We start from the raw sequence: 19,231 nt of genomic DNA, 5'->3' as shown, positions 1-19,231 counted from the left end.
CGTGTGAAGATATGGTGATGGTGTGTTTTTATGTATACCAAGCATTTCAACATGTGTGCGGGTCATAACTTCTGGGACTACTCTTCCCAGGTAACACAAACCTTCGGAACTCGGGGAGAGCCACTTATACGCTTTTCTTCCACATATAATATATACATTATCAGGGAGAACATAAGGAATGGTATGCATCATTATCATTCAAGCACATTTCCCTTGCAAACAATCCTATTTCTGGGTCTTCCATCTGGTACATGCAAGTCTCTGGCTGTATTATTTTAGCACAATAACCATCTGGCACCTTACCAATATTTTTTTTGGTCGAACTCAATGTATACCGGTACCTAAAATGTCTCCCACTAGATTTAATTGAGCGTATCAGATCATGGTTTATGGACTCATCATCAGCTCTTTGTGAGAAGGTCATCGTCTGATTATTACCTGTCACTTCCCAACTCCCGGGTTTATTGGGGTTGGTTATGTTTAAACACAAAAGTGATCTATCTACTTGGAATTGATAGAGTTTGAAATGAGGTGGTTTGGATGAGAGGAATTTTCCATCCAATGTCTTCCCTTTCTGTAATTCTAAAATTTCCGTGATATTCAGCGGAAATGGCACCAACCCTACGTTATGCTGTCCCTGTGGCACATGTGAACACACCCAGCAATCAGTTTGATTTAACACTTTGCCTACCATGCTATGATAATCCTCTAAAGGATACCCACCCCAGTACGGGTTATATTTAGGCTGGCACCGTTGGATACAATTCTCATCAACTAGGGACCCACAAAGCTCACAAATACAGGAATCTTCAGACGATAAACCTCCACACCGTCCCTGAGCATCCAGAATAACAGCTCTCTTAACAATAACAGTACTAAGATTGGTCAGACACTCCCCTGATTGGCATTGCACTCCTTCTGACTCCACTCCTTCAGCACTGCCATCAACTCCCCTCTCCACAATTGGTCCCCCTTCACAGAAAACGGACATTTCCGGACTGACCAGGATGGTGAACACTCTAAAAGAGAACATGAAAATTAACACAGCAGGCCCATCCATTGCCACAACAAGACCTGCAGATTTCTTTTAGTTCAGGTATCTCACTACAACCTTTTCAATCCTCCCGGAACAAGCTCACGAGCGACAGGTACACGCTATAAGCCTTGTCTCCGATTCGTTTCTCCACAGGTTGGTTGACCTTTTTGCAGTGAGTGGAATGGACCCAGGTATCTCTCTCAACCACCTTCAAAGATGTAGTACTTGTCAGCAGCACCTGGTATGGACCTTCCCACCGATCAGTCAAACAACCTGAACGCAAGAAATTTCTGATCATAACATATTCTCCTGGTTCAACATCATGACAGTTAGTTTCAGGCATATCATTGGACAACAATTTCAGTTTCTGCTGCTGTTGTTTTAACTACTTACTCATTGATATAAGATACTTTACAGTTACCTCGTTGTTACCCTTCAAGTCTTCCTATGGACTTATAATCAAATGAGGTTGTCTACCGAACAGTATTTCAAATGGGGACAGATTTAGAGGGGGTCTAGGAGTGGTCCTTATGCTATGTAGGACCAAAGGTAACGCTTCTGGCCATCCTAGTCCAGTCTCTGCCACGATTTTACTTAGCTTATTTTTAATAGTCCCGTTCATCCTCTCTACCTTGGCACTGGTTTGCGGTCGGTAGGGGGTGTGAAGTCGACTATTAATACCCATCAGTTAACACATATTTTGAAAAACATCACCTGTGAAATGAGTACCCCTGTCACTCTCAATGATTTTAGGGATACTGTACCTGCATACAAATTCCTGAACTATTTTCTTGGCAGTAAACGCAGCAGTATTAGTGGCCACTGGGTAGGCCTCAACCCAATTAGAAAATACGTCAGTGCACACTAATACATACTTAAGGTTCCTGCAGTGTGGTAATTGGATGAAATCAATTTGTATCACCTGGAAAGGTCCATCAGTCGGTGGAATGTGGGACGGTTCGGTAGGGATCACTTTCCCTATGTTCTTCCTCAAGCAGGTCAGACAGGACATTGCTATCTTTTCTGCTTGTGAAGAAAAACCTGGTGCGCACCAGTATGCTTTCACCAACTTGCACATACCTTGCTTTCCCAGATGAGTCAGACCATGTGCTGCCTCAGCCAGGCTGGGGTAATATGCCTTGGGGGCTACTTGCTTACCTTATCCGTCCCTCCAGAGCCCAGAGGACTCTTGCCCACATCCCTTGGACTTCCACATGGACTTTTCCTGAATTGAACACAAATTTTGCATCTCAATTAATTTCAGCATATCATTTGTTTGGAAAGACATAATTTTTTCAGTTGAAGAAAACACTTTTAACCCTGCTGCCCACTTTGCAGCTTCATCGGCTCTGTTGTTGCCCAGTGACACTGGATCATCCTCACATGTATGGGCTTTACACTTGATTACTGCCACCACTTTGGGCAGTTGGATTGCTTCTAAAAGATGTTTTATGTGTTGGGAATGTGCAACTGGTGTGCCCGCTGCTGTCATAAAATTTCTCAGATGCCATAGAGCCCCGAAATCGTGCACCACCCCGAACGCGTACCTCGAGTCAGTGTAAATGTTAGCAGATTTGCCTGCTGCCAGTTCACACGCTCTAGTTAGTGCTACTAACTCTGCCACCTGGGCTGAGTGAGGTGGACCAAGAGGTTTAGCTTCTATGATGTCTGTGTCATTTACAACAGCATAACCTGTACATAATTCACCTGTGTCTGTTTGTCTATGACAACTCCCATCCGTGTAAAAAGTCACATCTACATTCTCTAAAGGTGTGTCGTGTATGTCAGGTCTAGCAGTAAAGGTCTGATTCAGATATTCCATACAATCGTGTGTATCATTATGTCCGCTGAACTCACCCCCAGCCAACAACTCGTCTCCTTCCACCCTTTGTACATCCTGTTGTACATATGGTAAATACGTTGCTGGATTCAGTGTGCTGCAACGTTTAACAGTGATGTTTGCAGGTGCGATTAGAGCTAGTTCCCATTTTGTAAACCTAGCCGAAGAGACGTGTCTGGTTTGAGCAGAATTCAGCAGAGCAGATACAGCGTGGGGAGTGTATACAATCATATCATGACCCAATACTAAGTCCTCACCAATAGAGCGGTAGCTGCTACACTTCTCAAACAGGTGGGGAGTGATCTCGCCACAGTGTCCAATTGGGCACTGTAGTATGCTACGGGCCTACTGGCATCACCATGTTTTTGTGTAAGGACACCTGCAGCACAACCATTGGCTTCCGTACAATACAAATCAAAAGGTTTTTCATAATCAGGTATTCCCAATGCAGGTGCTTTTGTCAGACTATCCTTCAGATTAAGGAAAGCCTGCTCTGATTCCTCTGTGTTTATGACACGATCGGGCTTTGAGAAAGAGATTAAGTCCTGTAAAGGCAAGACCAAAATAGAAAAACCTGGGATCCACATTCTACAATATCCACACATTCCCAAGAAGGTACGAATTTGCTGTTGATTCTGCAGCAGTGTCATGTTCTGTATGGCCTGGATTCTATCATTTGTGAGATGACTTAACCCCTGGGTTAGGCATTGTCCCAAACATTTTACTCTGGATTGGCATGGCTGTAGTTTGTCCTTAGCCACCTTGTGTCCTGTATGCGAAAGATGAAGCAACAAAAGTTTAGTATCATTCAAACATGACATAAACGAATCAGAACACAGCAATAAATCATCCACATATTGAATTAGAACAGATCCATTGGCAGGTTGAAAAGATTGTAAACAGTCATGCAATGCCTGGGAAAAGATACTGGGGCTGTCTATGAAACCTTGGGGCAACCGTGTCCATGTATATTGTACACCTCTGTATGTAAATGCGAATAGGTACTGACAGTCAGGGTGGAGAGGCACAGAGAAGAAAGCAGAACAGAGGTCAATGACAGTGAAATGGGTTGCATTTGGTGGGATCTGCATCAGGATGACAGCTGGATTTGGCACTACGGGGAATTGGCTCTCTACGACCTTATTAACACCTCTAAGGTCTTGTACCAGCCTATAACCCCTCCCAGCACTCTTTTTCACCGGAAAGATGGGACTTTTGGCTACACTAGCTGTACGGACTAAAATTCCCTGTTGCAATAGTCGCTCAATTATTGGAAAAACCACTAACTCTACCTCCTGTTTTAGTGGGTACTGGGGAATTTTTGGAGCTTGCCTACCGCTTTTTAAGTTTACCATTACGGGGCTTACGTTTGCCATTAATCCAGTGTCCTGTCCATCCTTAGTCCAAAGGGAATCTGGGATTTGGGAAAACATTTGATCTACCTGGGATGGATTTTCATTTAAACTGCTAGAGTGATACATTATCCTTTGGGGAGTATCCAACATATCCTGCATCTCGTGCACAACTCTCTCAGGGATATCTAAAAATACACCATCAGGGGTGCAATATATAACACATCCCATCTTACATAACAAGTCTCTGCCCAGCAGCTTAGTAGCAGCCGCAGCAGCCAATAGAAAAGAATGCTTGGTATGCAACGGCTCAATATTAACCTCTGTGGACTTTGTTAAAGGATAATGTTCCACTTTACCTGTTACACCCATTGTTGGTACTGTCTCGTTGGTCACCTGTAAATTAACTGGAGATTTTATCACTGACCTGGTCGCCCCTGTGTCTACAAGAAAAGGATATTTAGTACCAACTACATCAACCATCATGACCGGTACTTCCCATCAACCTGACTATCTGTAGACTACAGGTATAACCTGACCCCTAGCGTTGGCTACCATTCTCCAATAAAGCATTGATGGCCACAATTGGAGCTGGTGCCTGCTGGACATTTGCTGTTCTCTGTGCATATCCCTTATGGGGATATCCAGGTACTCTATGGTTTGGGGGTCCTACCCTTTTTACTCTGCAGTTTTTAATTAAATGTCCTGGCTGGTTACAATTAAAACATATTCGTGGATCGGATGAAGACACAGGTTGTTGTGAGGTTTGAGCAGGGGGAAAAGGTGGTGGATATGGGTAGGGATATGGAGGATAAGGGTATTGTGGGGGATATGAAGTTTGTGAGTAGTGTGGGACCTGTGGTTGTGTAGGGTTAGTAGAATAGAGCTGTGTTTGCTGTTGTGTGGGATTAGTGAGGGAATATAACTGTTCAGGTGTAGGTGTGTGTGTAGATGCAAGTGTATCTGTTGGCTATGACGTTACTGTCATTCCTTCCAGAGCTTGAATACTGACAGCCATTAGTTTTTCGCTCTGGGTCTCTCTCTTCTTTGAGATGTTCTTATCATGTTCTATGGCAGATTCTATGAGTGTATCTATTGTGACTCTCCTCCAGCCAGGTTGCGAGGTCTGAACCCGAATTTTCCTTAAGACCGTCCATGAGTATCGTGATTATCATTCCCCTGTGGTGAGTGCTATCTTTAATATCTTCTATCCCATTGTACTGGGTGATAGCCTGCAGAGCCCGGTCGCAATACTCTTCTGCAGATTCACTCTCCTTTTGCTTTATGGTGAAAATTTTGTTCCAGTTAACTACTACCGGAAAATATACACCCAATTGAGTTACAATGCGGGAAATGTTACCTTGGTTTACTTGGTCTGTTAAGGGAACGTCACCATCCAATACACAATCCGTGATAAATTTTGTCACGCCGGTATTGCGTGGTAGACAGGCCCTTAACATCACACACCAATCTTTATTAGTTGGCTCATGAGTTTTACCCAAATTCCTCAAAAATCTTTGACATTTGGCTAATTCCTTTTTGGGATCGGGGAAATCATTTATGAAGGAATTTAGTTCTGCTCTTGTCCAAGGACAATGCATTACTACTTCCCTCGTGGGCACTACACCGTTCGCATCTGCATTCCATTCGGAACAGTTATCGTCCGAATGGGATGCAGACCGGCAGCGCTGCTACCTTTGACCTTGTTACCTGGCTGGGGGTTTAATCTGTTGCTGCTACGTATGGTATTAACAACTTCCTCTACGGGTGCAGAGGGTGTTAGCACTTCCCTTGCTGTTACCGATGGAGATGTCGTGGCGTAGCATCTATCATTTGTACAGCATGGGAAATGGCAGACATTACAATAGGCTCATCATCCACATCATGAACATTTTCTTTATAGTTGCTTAAGATAGGGTACAAATTGCTTGTTACATTTTTATGGGTATTTTTGATAATTGTACTTGCACCTCCATCCACATAAGGTGGGGGTGGTGCGCGTGAACTGCTGGTAATACCTTCCACAACGCTACCTTGCTGCACGTGCGTGCCATTTTGCGGCTCGCCCGCATTGCAATTCAGCGTCGCGGTTGTATTCTCTGGCAATGCGCTCGCAGCGCTAGTTTGCGTCGCTTGCACATTTTTAAGCCACGCATCCGCTTCATGCTGCCATAACTTTAAACATTCATAATATTTGACCTTTTTCTCTCGGGAGCGCATCAGACTGATGTGATCCCGGACATTATCTAATACATCTTTATCAAAACTACCAATTCTGGGAAACGGTCTAACACTCTTCATCGTCATTTTAAACCATACGTCACAATACCTTATTGCATAAGTACCGTACTTAGTATGCATAATACGACGGGCCGATCCAAGCAGCGCTTCCATTAGCAGCACATCATTGTCTAACATCTCTATTGTTTGCTTGGCTCCCATTCTGAGACAACTCCTATGTTTTTCAATAAAGATTTAAACTGGTGAAAGACAGTCAAGATACTTTCACTTACCTGCGAACGTCTTGGAAAAAAAGCGTATTCGCAAACCTTATGGAGGACCTCTAGAAGCTTCCACTCACCTACGGAAGTAAAGGCCGCTTCCGCTCAGCAATCCCTTTTTGACTAATTTTCAACTGCTATGGGGCAGCAAAGTACCCTTTGTGTTCCAGTTGATTTCGTCCACTCTCCCACCAGCTCACAATCACAATCTAGCCAAGATTATGCGGTTCAATTAAAGTGTTCAAATAAGCCTAACAGATCACACACATTGATTACTGAACGCTATAATCACGCTGGGGGCCGAACCCTAACAAAAATAACAACCCATACACCTGAATTGTTTAAAGTAAACGGTATGCTGCTACCGAGTCACTAGGCCAACTCCTGCGCCTAGCACTTAAGGGTCCAACGATACCCTTAACATTTAGGTCCCGTGTTACACCCTAAACAAACACTCACAGTTGCACACTTTTTTCCTGCGCAGAAAAATACACGTTAACCTAGATATTTAGCAACAATTGATAATGTAAACTCAATGGCTTTGTTTAAACACGTGGCAGCACAACCAGAAGTACGTATACGCTATTGTGCGACCAGTCGCATACACAATAATGCGACTACCACACAACCGTATGACAACCTTTAGCTGCGTACACAAAAGTGCGTCTTCACTGTGCGCAAAACTGCGACTCGGCCGCGTGTTCAATACTGCGGCACCTCTTTAAATGTTAGGTTCTATCAACAAAGGAAAACAAACTTTTTCCTCTCTTGTCCCTGGATTCTAGTCAGCATCCCTGGCTCACACGAAAACGGATAGCGATTTCTCAGCACCGAGCGGTTGCAGGTAAACCCTGCATGTGGCCACTCCACACTTTGGTGAGATATCAATAACCGTATGTGCCGTGTCAGTGGGTAAGTGACTTCACTACGGGCCCCCAACTAACGATACTGCCTTTGAACTAGGGATGTGCAGGCTCGGTTCTACTCGGTTCCGTTCGTTTTTTTTTCCCGAATCTTATTGGGTTTCAGCTGTCACGAGTTTTGGATAGCCAATAAGATTCGGTAAAAAAAAAACGAACGGAACCGAGTAGAACAGAGCCTGCACATCCCTACTTTGAACCTCTATATACCCCTGCCTATACCTTCTGATATCCTGCCTATAAACCTCTAAGGATGACGCTATTTTGCGTACGCAGTCATACAGTAAATAAAGACTCCAGACCTAGAACCTGTGGTTCCAAAGCACAAAGTATTATTCAAGTAAAAGTACAGTCAGCTACACGCTAGTTATAAGTACAATTTGGTGCAAAGGAATTATACAGACCCAAGTACAGTTATACATACGCAGCGCTCTGGACCAGATGTAGGCATCAGCAAGAAACCCCCGTCAATCAGCATTCAGCACGAAGACTAGGAACCCAGGGTCAGAGCACACATATTTATACCCCCCAGAAGTAGACAACACAATAGAGAAGTTTGTTGCTAATACCATTGGTCCTAAAGGAGAGGGCATATGTTACAAGGCATCAAACAGGTTGGTTCAAATAGACACAGTCCAGCCTCTAACAACTGGTGGTCTCTGGTTTCCCGCCTCATGCAAATCCTAACAGTTGGTCATATGATGTACATTTTGTTGCTTGAATTCTCTGCGGTCCATAAGTTGAGAATGCATGTTGCGATCTCTACATCGACGTTACCGGAATACTGTTGAGAGAGTACGCATCAGTATAATACCAAACATGGCTTACTTATTACGTATAAAACCTTAGTTACAAAATAATCTTTATTTCATAGCAATTATAGTAAATGTGCATACTTGAATCTTATACCTTAAAGCTTATAGAACCTTGTATGTGAATATGTAATGTGTGAGTATGTGGGGTTTGATGTAAAGACGCTAGTTAACTTGGGGGCAGATGCGTGTGCATGAAGCTAATATTTGGCGTTTTCATACAGGACCTTATGCATTCGCTAATATGTGACTAGTTAACAGCGCAATTGTGCGTATTAATGTGTGTATGAGAAATGGTGTAAGATGCAATCGCATGATGCTAATAGTAATATCGCCACATGTACTAAAGTGTGAGTTTATCTAAAATGGCGCTTGGGCGGCCATTCGCAAAATGGCATCTTGCGATCTCATTTCCAAGATGGGGTCGCTGCGATACAAATTTAAACTGATCTTGTCTCAGCCAATTATCCAGCTTCGACAGTTATAAGGCACAATGATCCCTATGGTTACATGTATTTTCTGAGAAGTATCAGTATATTTTCATCAACAAATAGATCTTACTAACTGCTTTGGGGCTCATTTACATGTGGATGTAAATCAATTTTATGACACGCCTCTCAGATGTAGCAGTACACGCCCAGTTTAACGCGCGCTCGTAGGTGTTGCTTTCACAATCTCCCTGAAATGCTTTTTCAAAAGTAGACAAGTATGGTTTAGGGGAGGTAACGGCGGGTGGTTAGAAAAACGCAGGAGTGTCTCACCGTTTAAAAACATAAATCAGCCATTGCAATCTCCTTCGCAGCATGAGAGGTGGTGTCTATCCCTGGGACTTTCAGTCCGGACTGCAATTGGCAGAGAGAGTGCTTCGGAAGCCAGTCCCCTGCTATGACGGCAGCCCGATCTGGCTTCTAGGGGCTGCAACCAATTCGGTTTATCCAGATCCCTAAATTCATGAACAACTGAATTTCTTACTTGGGCTTCTAAACTGAATCTGCGTGGAGTAAATATTTTCTGTATGGTCATTTAATGCTATTATATGACATTACAAGGCTAGGACAGAACAAATATTAGATATAGATTACATAAATCCTGGCTCAATTTCTTATCATTTTAATTGCAAATGTGTGCCCCATGAATGCAGCCAGGGGATTGTGGGTAATAGTCTCTGGCTGATCACCGAGCAGTGGCTGGCGTGTGGGAACGGGCCTGGCTGTTGTGTAAGAAATGTGCTGGCAGACTCTCTGATCTTCTGCCAAGTTCTGTGTGAGGATCTACGACGATGAAGCCCAGTCAGCGGCTAGTGAGAAATCTGTCTCTGACTGGAGCGTTCTGCTCTTCCCCTAATATCCCCAACCCATCAAGTATGGCTGCACTAACAGGTCCCCCAAACTCATTTTAGGCATTTTACATCTTTTTCTGTTGAATATATCAGCATTTCTTCAAATGTTATTGGCTGCTTAATCTGAACAAATATTCTTCCATTTTACGATATCGTGGCCACAGGGGGAGCTGTTTTATTGGAGTCAGTGGCTGATATTATGTTTTATCTGAGCGTTGAAAACAGAATGGAAGCTCCCACTAGTGATGCAAAATATGAATGCATATACAGAACATGTGAAGCAGGAAGCACCACCCAATAACACGCAATTCACAAGACAACACAAATCACCGCTAGGCAGATGTTTGGTAAGAGCTGCTTTGCAGTATAGTCTGTGGTACAATGGTACGATATCGTTCAGTGGGCCTGATTCAGACCCGCTCGCGAGCGCACAGCGCTCCCAAGAGGGTCGATGGTCCCTCACTGCGTATGCGCACGCCGAAGCCGGCTCTGGCATGCGCGAGACCCGGCCAGAGACGGGCGCTCCGTTGCTACGGGTCTCGCACCAAAACGGGGCAGCTGACGATTTTGATTGACAGCTTGCCCCAATTTTGGAGGCGGGCAGGGGGGATAGCTGGCCAAACGGAGGCGTTCCCGAAGGAACGCCTGCCGTTTGGGGGAGGCCACAGTAGTGAGCTTCCGGCTCTACTAGAACCGGAAGCTCACTGGGGCTTGCGATGGACGAGACCCTACCACAAGGGTCTCATCACAAGCCCGATGGTTGCGACCATCACCTGGCCGCTCGCAAAAGCTGTGGGTGGTCACCTACAGCATAGCGAGCGGCCAGGAGGCCGGCTCACAAAAAAAAATGCCGCCCTGATTCAGAGCGAGTGCTCTGAATCAGGCCCAGTGTCCACAGGAGGGAATGCTTGTTGGTCGTTCATTGTTGGTGATATCGTTTGTATGTGGATGAATGATATCGTTCATCCAGCACACCGGGAAATTCAATGGAGATCGTTCAGAGATATCGTTTGCTGAACAGATCGTCCCGTGTGTATGCAGCTTAAGAGAGAGAAAAAAGTGGATGGAGAAAAAGTACCAACCAATCAGCTCCTAATTGTCATTTTTCAAATACAACATTGCAGTTAGAAGCTAATTGGTTGGTACTTTATCTCTCTCCAAGGCTTAGTACATAGGGTCCCATTTAACAATGATCCTAAATACCATTAGTATCATTATTAGTATCATTAGTATTGCAGTGATAAGATTACCGCTGTTTGCTAAATACAGAAAGGAGTGCTAAAAGGGGGTTATGCATTGTTGTTAAATGGGGCCCCATAGAGCCCTAGATTTGGTCATCTACAGTACATGAGAATGTGCATAGCAGGTAGCTTGAAACAATCGCATCAATTTCACCATTTACCAGTTATTTATGATATTCACCCTTCCAATGTGATATAAACTATCAAACGAAAACCTAACTGTACTGAAGTAACGTTTTGGTTTGAGGGCCTGGATCAGACTTGTACGCAATGCAGATGCTTTCGCAAATGGAGCGATTTTTGCACTACTGCTCATTAGTCTGAGTCGCACTGCACATCTATTGCTGCCCCACGACCCCTGCCTCTGGCTAGCAGGGCATCCAGTATCACTGGTTCAGTGCCACCCGAGGCATCCATTGGATGTTCCAGGCATGCACCCTGCAGTCTGTACAGCGGCCTGGGGTGTCCTGAGTATGCTCCAGGCAGTGCTGTACTCCCGTGTTAGTGGCCCCACCCGCTCAGAGCGAGGTCATGATGTCATGCGTTCAAGGCAGGCACAATGCGCGCTGCTACCCTCTTATGGGAATACTTGTAATCCCATCTGCAAGTTCAAAGACCCATTTCCCGTCAGTACACCTCGGCATACATGTCCCACAGGATTAAACCCATTTTTCTGATTTTTAGAGAAAATGGCTTGAAAATTTACATGTCTTCATTGGCCACATTTTCCTATGTAAGCACCTCTAATGACATTATTATTCACTGGCAGGGGTCCTGCACTGTATCCTGCAGTTTTTACATTAAAATAAGGATTTTTTTTTTTACCTAGTCTGATGGTGTGTACTAAAAGGCGCATTTTTTTTTCAATTACTGTGGGTTTCTAATTGAAAGTTACGACCTCAGGTCTTTACCATGCTAAAACACAAAAACGTGTGCTTGATTGCCTGCTTTATTCTTTGTGGGGGTAAGCAGCTCTAAATATAAGATCTCCACCTAAAGATTAGGAAAACTTAAAGAAACACATATTAACAGCACTTTCTATACATAAAAAAACAATATAGCATTATTATGCATATACCGTAACATATCAAAATAAATGTATGACCTCACTGGTATTGGCGTGTATAAAATGAGTGCACCCTGCTCCCATATAATTGTAATCACCTCTCCGGAGTCCTGCATTGGCCGATGCTGCAGACAGAACTCACGGGCAAAATGGTGTGGCGACCGTTTTCCCTGAGATTTGTGCATGCGCGCTATAGAAGACTCCGGGAACATAGTGTGGGTCCCATGTTCCCGGAGACCAGCGCATGCGCAGTAGACCCTGGTACAGGGTCTACTGAACTGCCAGAGAGAAAGGGACCCACACGGAGGCTGTACATGGGCTCCCTCCTCTTTTAAACCGCCCTGGCTCACTGGGTATCGGAGATCAGAATCACAGTCAGTGCAGGCTTACTTACCCTCCCGATTTGGTTGGGAGCCTCCCGGCCCCCCGGAAAGGCAGGCAAGCCTCCCAGACATTCCCCAACCCTCCCGACCTCCCCACAGAATACATTAGCAATCCCCGCAGCGGGGGGCCGGTGACGCAATTTGCGCTGAATCGCGTCATCGTGGCCCCTCCCCCTACCTAACTGTCCCAAAAATAAAGGCATTGTGAAGAGGGGGTGGGGCCACGATGATGCGGCCCGCCCCCAACGTGTCACAGCCATCCGGACACGACCCCGCTGTTAGCCAACAATCAGCTCCCTCCCGGAATGAGGGGGCTGATTGTCGGCAAGTATGAGTCAGTGGTAAGTGCTCCCTCTGGCTATTCTTACCTTTATAGCCCACTGTAGCAGACCACCGCCTACTTCCACCGTTGATTGCATATGGTCTTGCCGGGTTTGGATATGTGGAGCAGAGTGAAACAACAAGTGTATTTAAGTTTCTATGTAATTCAATACTACAACCACATTAGCTATAGTCGCATCTGCGACTTAATGCGCATGCTAATATAAGCCCTTCTCTGGTGTACAGCCATGCATCTCTCTGGTGTACAGCCGTGCATCTCTCTGGTGTACAGCCATGCATCTCTCTGGTGTACAGCCATGCATCTCTCTGGTGTACAGCCATGCATCTCTCTGGTGTACAGCCATGCATCTCTCTGGTGTACAGCCATGCATCTCTCTGGTGTACAGCCATGCATCTGAATGCATAAGAGCTATAGCCAGGGGCGGATTTATAATGGGTGTGTCCAGTGGAGCACACCCTGCACCCATCGTTATACTTACCTTTACGCAGATCATGGCGTCCTGTTCTGCAGCACAAGACTGGCGCTGCAGACCATCAAAAAATCACAGGGAAAATGGCGGCGGCCATATGTGCAGAAAAGATGTCCCCGGGAAAAAGGTGCATAAAGTGAATAAAGTGATGGGTACGCGATCCTGGCGCTGATAATGGCGGCGGTCAGAATACCAGCAACGTAATCCCGATGGTTGAAATCTCAACGCATGCAGGAAAGTAATCTAACCCTTCCACTAACCCTAACCTACCTTTACCGGGGCATAACCATCCTCTCCCGCATCCTTACTCTAACCCTACCCCCCGCAGCCTAAACTTAACACTCCCCCTTGTGCCTAACCCTAATACTCACTGGGCCTGATTCAGCAAGGCTCACAACTGCGATTACCCATGCAATCGGTCGATTGCTGGGTACTGCATATGCATTGCAGTGGGCGTTGGCGAACACTCCACTGTTCGCCAGTGGCTATGCAGACCCATCGCAGAGTGATTGACAGGAAGTACCATTTGGGGGTGGTGATCGCCGAAACTCAGGCGTGCCAGTGCGTTTGAACGCCGTTGCAGGGGCGTGCATAAATTATCCACTGCGATGCCATATACAGCCTGAGCTCTCACTGCGTAGCGGAAGTTTAGGAATTTCTGAGTAAGGTCAGACCTTGTGCAAGTGTGTGTGAGGCTACGATGGTATTGCAGTTTTGCTAAGTATTACGGGTGTGTGTAAGGTAATGTGGGCGTCCTTATGTTGTGCTGCGACGGTATATTGATCGCTGTGAATTAGCATATGATCGCAGTGAGACTGCGTGCATAATTGCAATTGCAATAGCATCTTGCTAAATCAGGGCCACTGTCGGGATTGCAGCCGCCATGATTCTGACTCCTGTCGGGATTCTGACTGCTGGCATTCTCAGTACCGCGATGATGACTACATTCCAGCATAAACAATTCGATATGATAATGGAATATAGACTTGAATTCTGTTGTTAGATAAAAAGTGGTCTTATTGTGTGTTTTTAGTTTTCCTTACCTATGATAAAAAGCTGCATGACCTAGTCACGCCTGTTGGAATACAGCCATCTGTGTTGATTCGCTTCTATTTAAAGTTACTTTATTATCACTCGTGTTAAGCATTATTTTTCTGGGAGTTTGGAATACAGACACTTTTGGAGAAAATCCCTTCTGCGCATGAAGCATTTATTCCCTGTTTAGTGTCCGGATCCATCCTGCACATACTGTAAAGACTTTTGCTATCAGTGCTGACAATAATATAACTGGAAATCTGTGTGTATCTAGCAATAAAAGCAATGGGGATTTCTTTCATATTTTGATTAAAATATTTAATAATATGCAGCCCGTCGTCAAGGAACCTCAATTCACTGCAAGTTTCCTCATAGCATATATACCGAACAGGGGTGTCAGAAGGATTTTATGTTGGGGGGGGTGACATAAAATCATTCCGGCGTCCGCCCTCCCCTCTCCTCCCTCTTCCCTTCTCCCCCTTCCTTCCACTCCGTCCCTCTCCCTTACGTGAGCTGATGAGCAACGGCCACAGACGGTCAGGCCCAGGCAGTGCTTTATAGCATTAGGCTGCACAGCCCCTGCACCGCACGCAGGAGGAAGTGTAATGTGCCGCGCCTTTCACATTTTTGGGGGGTTAGGCTGCCCCCTTGCCTCCCCTGTTCCGAAGCCCATGATGCAAAACACACCATTAAATTGAAGTTTAATGCACTCACCTCTCAGGTACAGAGAGTAACAGCAAGACAAGGGCTGATGGTGAGCTACACCCAACTTTGGGGGCAAATTTACTAAAGGTCAATTTTAATAGATTTTGATCAACTTTAAATCGAGCTAAATCGAACAACATCAGTGTTGTGCTTCAGGGCCTAAATCACTCATTTACTAACATTTGAAAATCAATATAAAAAAGCGTATGTTAGTAAATGTGCGATTTAGCCCCTGAAACACAACATTGATTTAGATTGATTTAAAATCGATCAAAATCGACCTTTAGTAAATTTGCCCCAGGCCTTTTATATACCGGTTTTTCCCATATTGTACATGGTGCCAGCTGCGTGTCAGCATTAATGCCATTTATGTATACAAACAATGTTGGACTGGGGAGTGAAGGGCCCACCAGGGGTATGCAATCATAGGGGCCAGTGGCATAACTATAAATTTTGCTCCCCCATGCCAAAAAAGTTTCAGGCGCCCCCCCCCGCCCAAAGATCACACACACCCAAAGACTAAGTTTAAGGTGTGTGGTTACATGATACAGCAACGTGTCTTACACATTATGACACACTAAGTAATGCCACTTATAACACAGTGTGCCACACCGGAGTGCCCCTTACAACACATTATGCCACACAGCAATGCCCCTTACACATCCCACACAATAATGCCACATATAACACATAATGACATACAGTAAAGCGCTTATAACAAATTTATGCCATGCTGTAATGCCCCTATTTCACATTATGCCACACTGTAATGCCACATACAACAGATTATGCCACATACAACACATTATGCTACACAGTAATGCCCCTTACACATTATGCCACACAGTAATGCCCCTAATAGCACATTGTACACACAGTAATGCCAAATACACATTATGCCAAACAGTAATGCCCATTACATCCCACCCTGACAGATCTACTTCACCAACCCTCCTTTCTGCTCCTGCCAGTCCGTCACCTCAGCTCAAGACAGGTTGCACAGTTTTTATGTCCGTGTAGAACCAGATTATTGGGAACATAGTTTATAACCTGTAAACTGTGTATCAACTTAGTGCCCCTTATACAGTGCTCCCTGTAGTTGTGCCCCAAAATGCAGTGCACCTTATACTAGTGCCCCTTGTGCAATGCCCCCTGTAGTAGTGCCCCTTTTGCAATGTCCCCTGTAATAGTGCCCATTATGCAATGTCCCCTGTAGTAGTGCCCATTATGCAATGCCCCCTGTAGTAGTGCCCCTTATGCAATGTCCCCTGTAGTAGTGCCCCTTATGCAATTCCCCCTGTAGTAGTGCCCATTATGCAGGGCCCCCTGTAGTAGTGCCCATTATGCAGGGCCCCCTGTAGTAGTGCCCCCTGTAGTAGTGCCCATTATGCAGGGCCCCCTGTAGTGCCCCTTCTAGTAGTTAGCCCCCTGTAGTGCCCCTTCTAGTAGTTAGCCGCCTGTAGTTAGCCCCCTGTAGTTAGCCGCCTGTAGTTAGCCCCCTGTAGTTGCTCCCCCCCTCTGCGCACACAAACACACACACACAAAAGAAAAAAACACAAATACTTACCTTTATCCCCGCTCCAGTGGTGCTGCCGTCAATACCCCAGCGTCCGCTCCTCGGCACTATGGGAGTGACGTCATTACGTCACTCCCATAGTGCCCTGCGGGACCCGGAAGACGGAGGGAGCTCCGTCCTCCGGCTGCCGCCGGGGGTTTGAATAGGAGCCGGGTGCCCGCTGGTAACACACTCAGCGGGTGCCCGGCAGATGGAGGGTGCAGGGGGTGCGACCGCAGGAGCGTCAAAGTTTAGTATATAAAAGGAGCACCTGGATTGGTCTGATGACACATATATGAGGAGCACCTGCAGGGATCTGATTGTATATTTAGGGGCATCTGGTTGAGTCTGATGCCCCCCCCGCCGACATAAAATTATTCTGACAGCCCTGTTTACAATTTATTCACATTAGTTGGATAGGTTGTCCCTAAGGAGCTGCAGACCACCTTGACATTATAGCGGTCAATTCAATGGGATACGAGTTTGCAAAAGAAAACCTGCATCACAAAACTCGTGTTCATCCAGGCAAAGTGCCCACGAGAAATGCAAGACTCAATTAGAAATGGCAATTTGCGGGACTCACAGGAAGGTCAGGTGGCTTTCCTACAATAAGCGACCTAGGGGAAGGGCATGGAAAAGTGGGGAAATCATTCTGGACCCTAGAAAAGTGACAACTGGTAGACGGACCATATAGAGGGCTGTTAGTGGCTATAAGGAAAGTACTGGAGGTTCTTATATGGGGTCACATGGATGATTTTTACTTTTTTGATTAATGGTGAAAAAATTATAGCAAGCGTTTTTCAGATATTTTCACATATACAAACAATTATGAATGGTGTGTGAGGAGTAAGTACACCTCTCATGCTCTGACTCACTTATTGTTGAAGGCTATATGTGTGTGCTTTACCTTTCCACATGCTCCCAGACCTATGTGAGGGCAAAGCCCTCTGTGTCACCTCTCATAGCCCCTGGCAGTCTAGCTAAGTTCATGTGAGGACAGTGCTCACCTGAGAAACCGAGGCTGCCAGCTTTCTTTTCCAGAACCGGCAACTGAAGGTTCTGTGAGCACCTGAGGATTGGGGCAGGATCAGGGAAGGGGGAGGCTTAGAAATACTGGAACAGTGTACCCACTGCTGCCCTAACTACCCCCATCATTACATACCAGCCCACCCCCTACCCTTTGCTGCCCTAACTACCCCATCATTACATACCAGCCCACCCCCTGGCACCTCTACCCTCTGCTGCCCTAACTACACCCATAATTACATACCGGCCCACCCCTGGCACTCCCCTACTCACTGCTGCACTAGCTACCCCCATAATTACATACCACTCCATCCCCTGGCACTCCCTTCCCACTATTGCCCTAAGAAAACCATCATTGCATGCCACCTGTCACTGCCTACCCACTGCTGCCCTGAAAGCCCCATCATGACAAACCACCCCACCCCTTACCCACTACTGCCCTAAAAAAAACCTCATCATGCCACCTAACTGTGATCTAATGCATCTTCTTGCGACACTGTCTGTATTTTCTTTAACCAGCCAAGTTAAATTAAACTTAAACATTTCCTCCTGCACACTGCAATGCATACGCAGAGCACAAACATCGATTGCGTCCATATTAGCATCTGCGTTCCATGCTGAATCAGGCCCTGAGCGCTGTAGATTCTGGCTTCATGCCATCTACGCATGCGCGGGTCTCAGGGACATCTTTTCTGCGCATACGCAGGTTACCGGGAAAATGGCCGCTGCCATTTTCCCAGTGCTTATTTGCTGCTCTGAAGCGCCGTTCTGGCGCTACGAAACAGCTCATCAGAATCTGCAGAGAGGTAAGTATATTAACTATGAGTGCAGGGTGTGCGTTGTGGGCCCCGAGAGGGGGGGGAGCGGGTACAGATTACCCGGGCCCAGGCTTCCTGTGGGGCCCGGGGCTGCAATCACAGCGTGTGCTGAGCTGCAGTGGCAGACTGTTCGTGGCTGGTGAGCAGCAGCCACAGCAGTCTCCTATGCCTGTGGGGGTGAGCGATCACACTGATCGCACCTACTCTGGCTTTGAGCCGGGCTGAGGGGTCTCAGAGTGCCCCCCCTCTCCAGCGCGCAGCACCGCGAAAGCTTTTATTTTTTCGGGAAGGGGGCATGGCCACGTCTCCCGCGATTAGGCCACACACCCATTATAAAGACACCTATAGTTACCGCTGCGGGACACAGATCAGAATTGCATGGACATTCTGAGCAACCAAAGGGGTTGCTCAGAAGTCCGATGGTGTGGCCGATGTCCGCTCGATGGTGCAACATTTTGTGCACCACAGTGGATTAGAGCCGCTGCCGGTGGGCGCCTCAGTAGGGTGTCCATTGGCTGCTGTATTGGCAGAAATATGCAGCATTTGCTGCAACAAAACTCGCAGCCGCTACTGCTTTTCCATCCACCTCTGTATCAGGCCCAGACTGAGGACCTTATTCATGGTTGGATGCAAACATATAATATTAAGTGTTAACATTTTATTAAATATATTAATACAATTTTGACTTGCTATGCCCAAACAGCTCCCACTCCATGCTACAGTGTAGGTAGTGATTACAGTGTATGCCCCCCTGTATATACAGGGTAGAACACTGTAGCAATATTTCTGT

Source organism: Taudactylus pleione, unplaced genomic scaffold, assembly GCF_031769625.1.
Source record: "Taudactylus pleione unplaced genomic scaffold, aTauple2 ptg000115l, whole genome shotgun sequence".
NCBI lineage: Eukaryota > Metazoa > Chordata > Amphibia > Anura > Myobatrachidae > Taudactylus > Taudactylus pleione.
The sequence above is the reverse complement of the archived record's forward strand: the minus strand, read 5'-3'. Positions refer to the sequence as shown.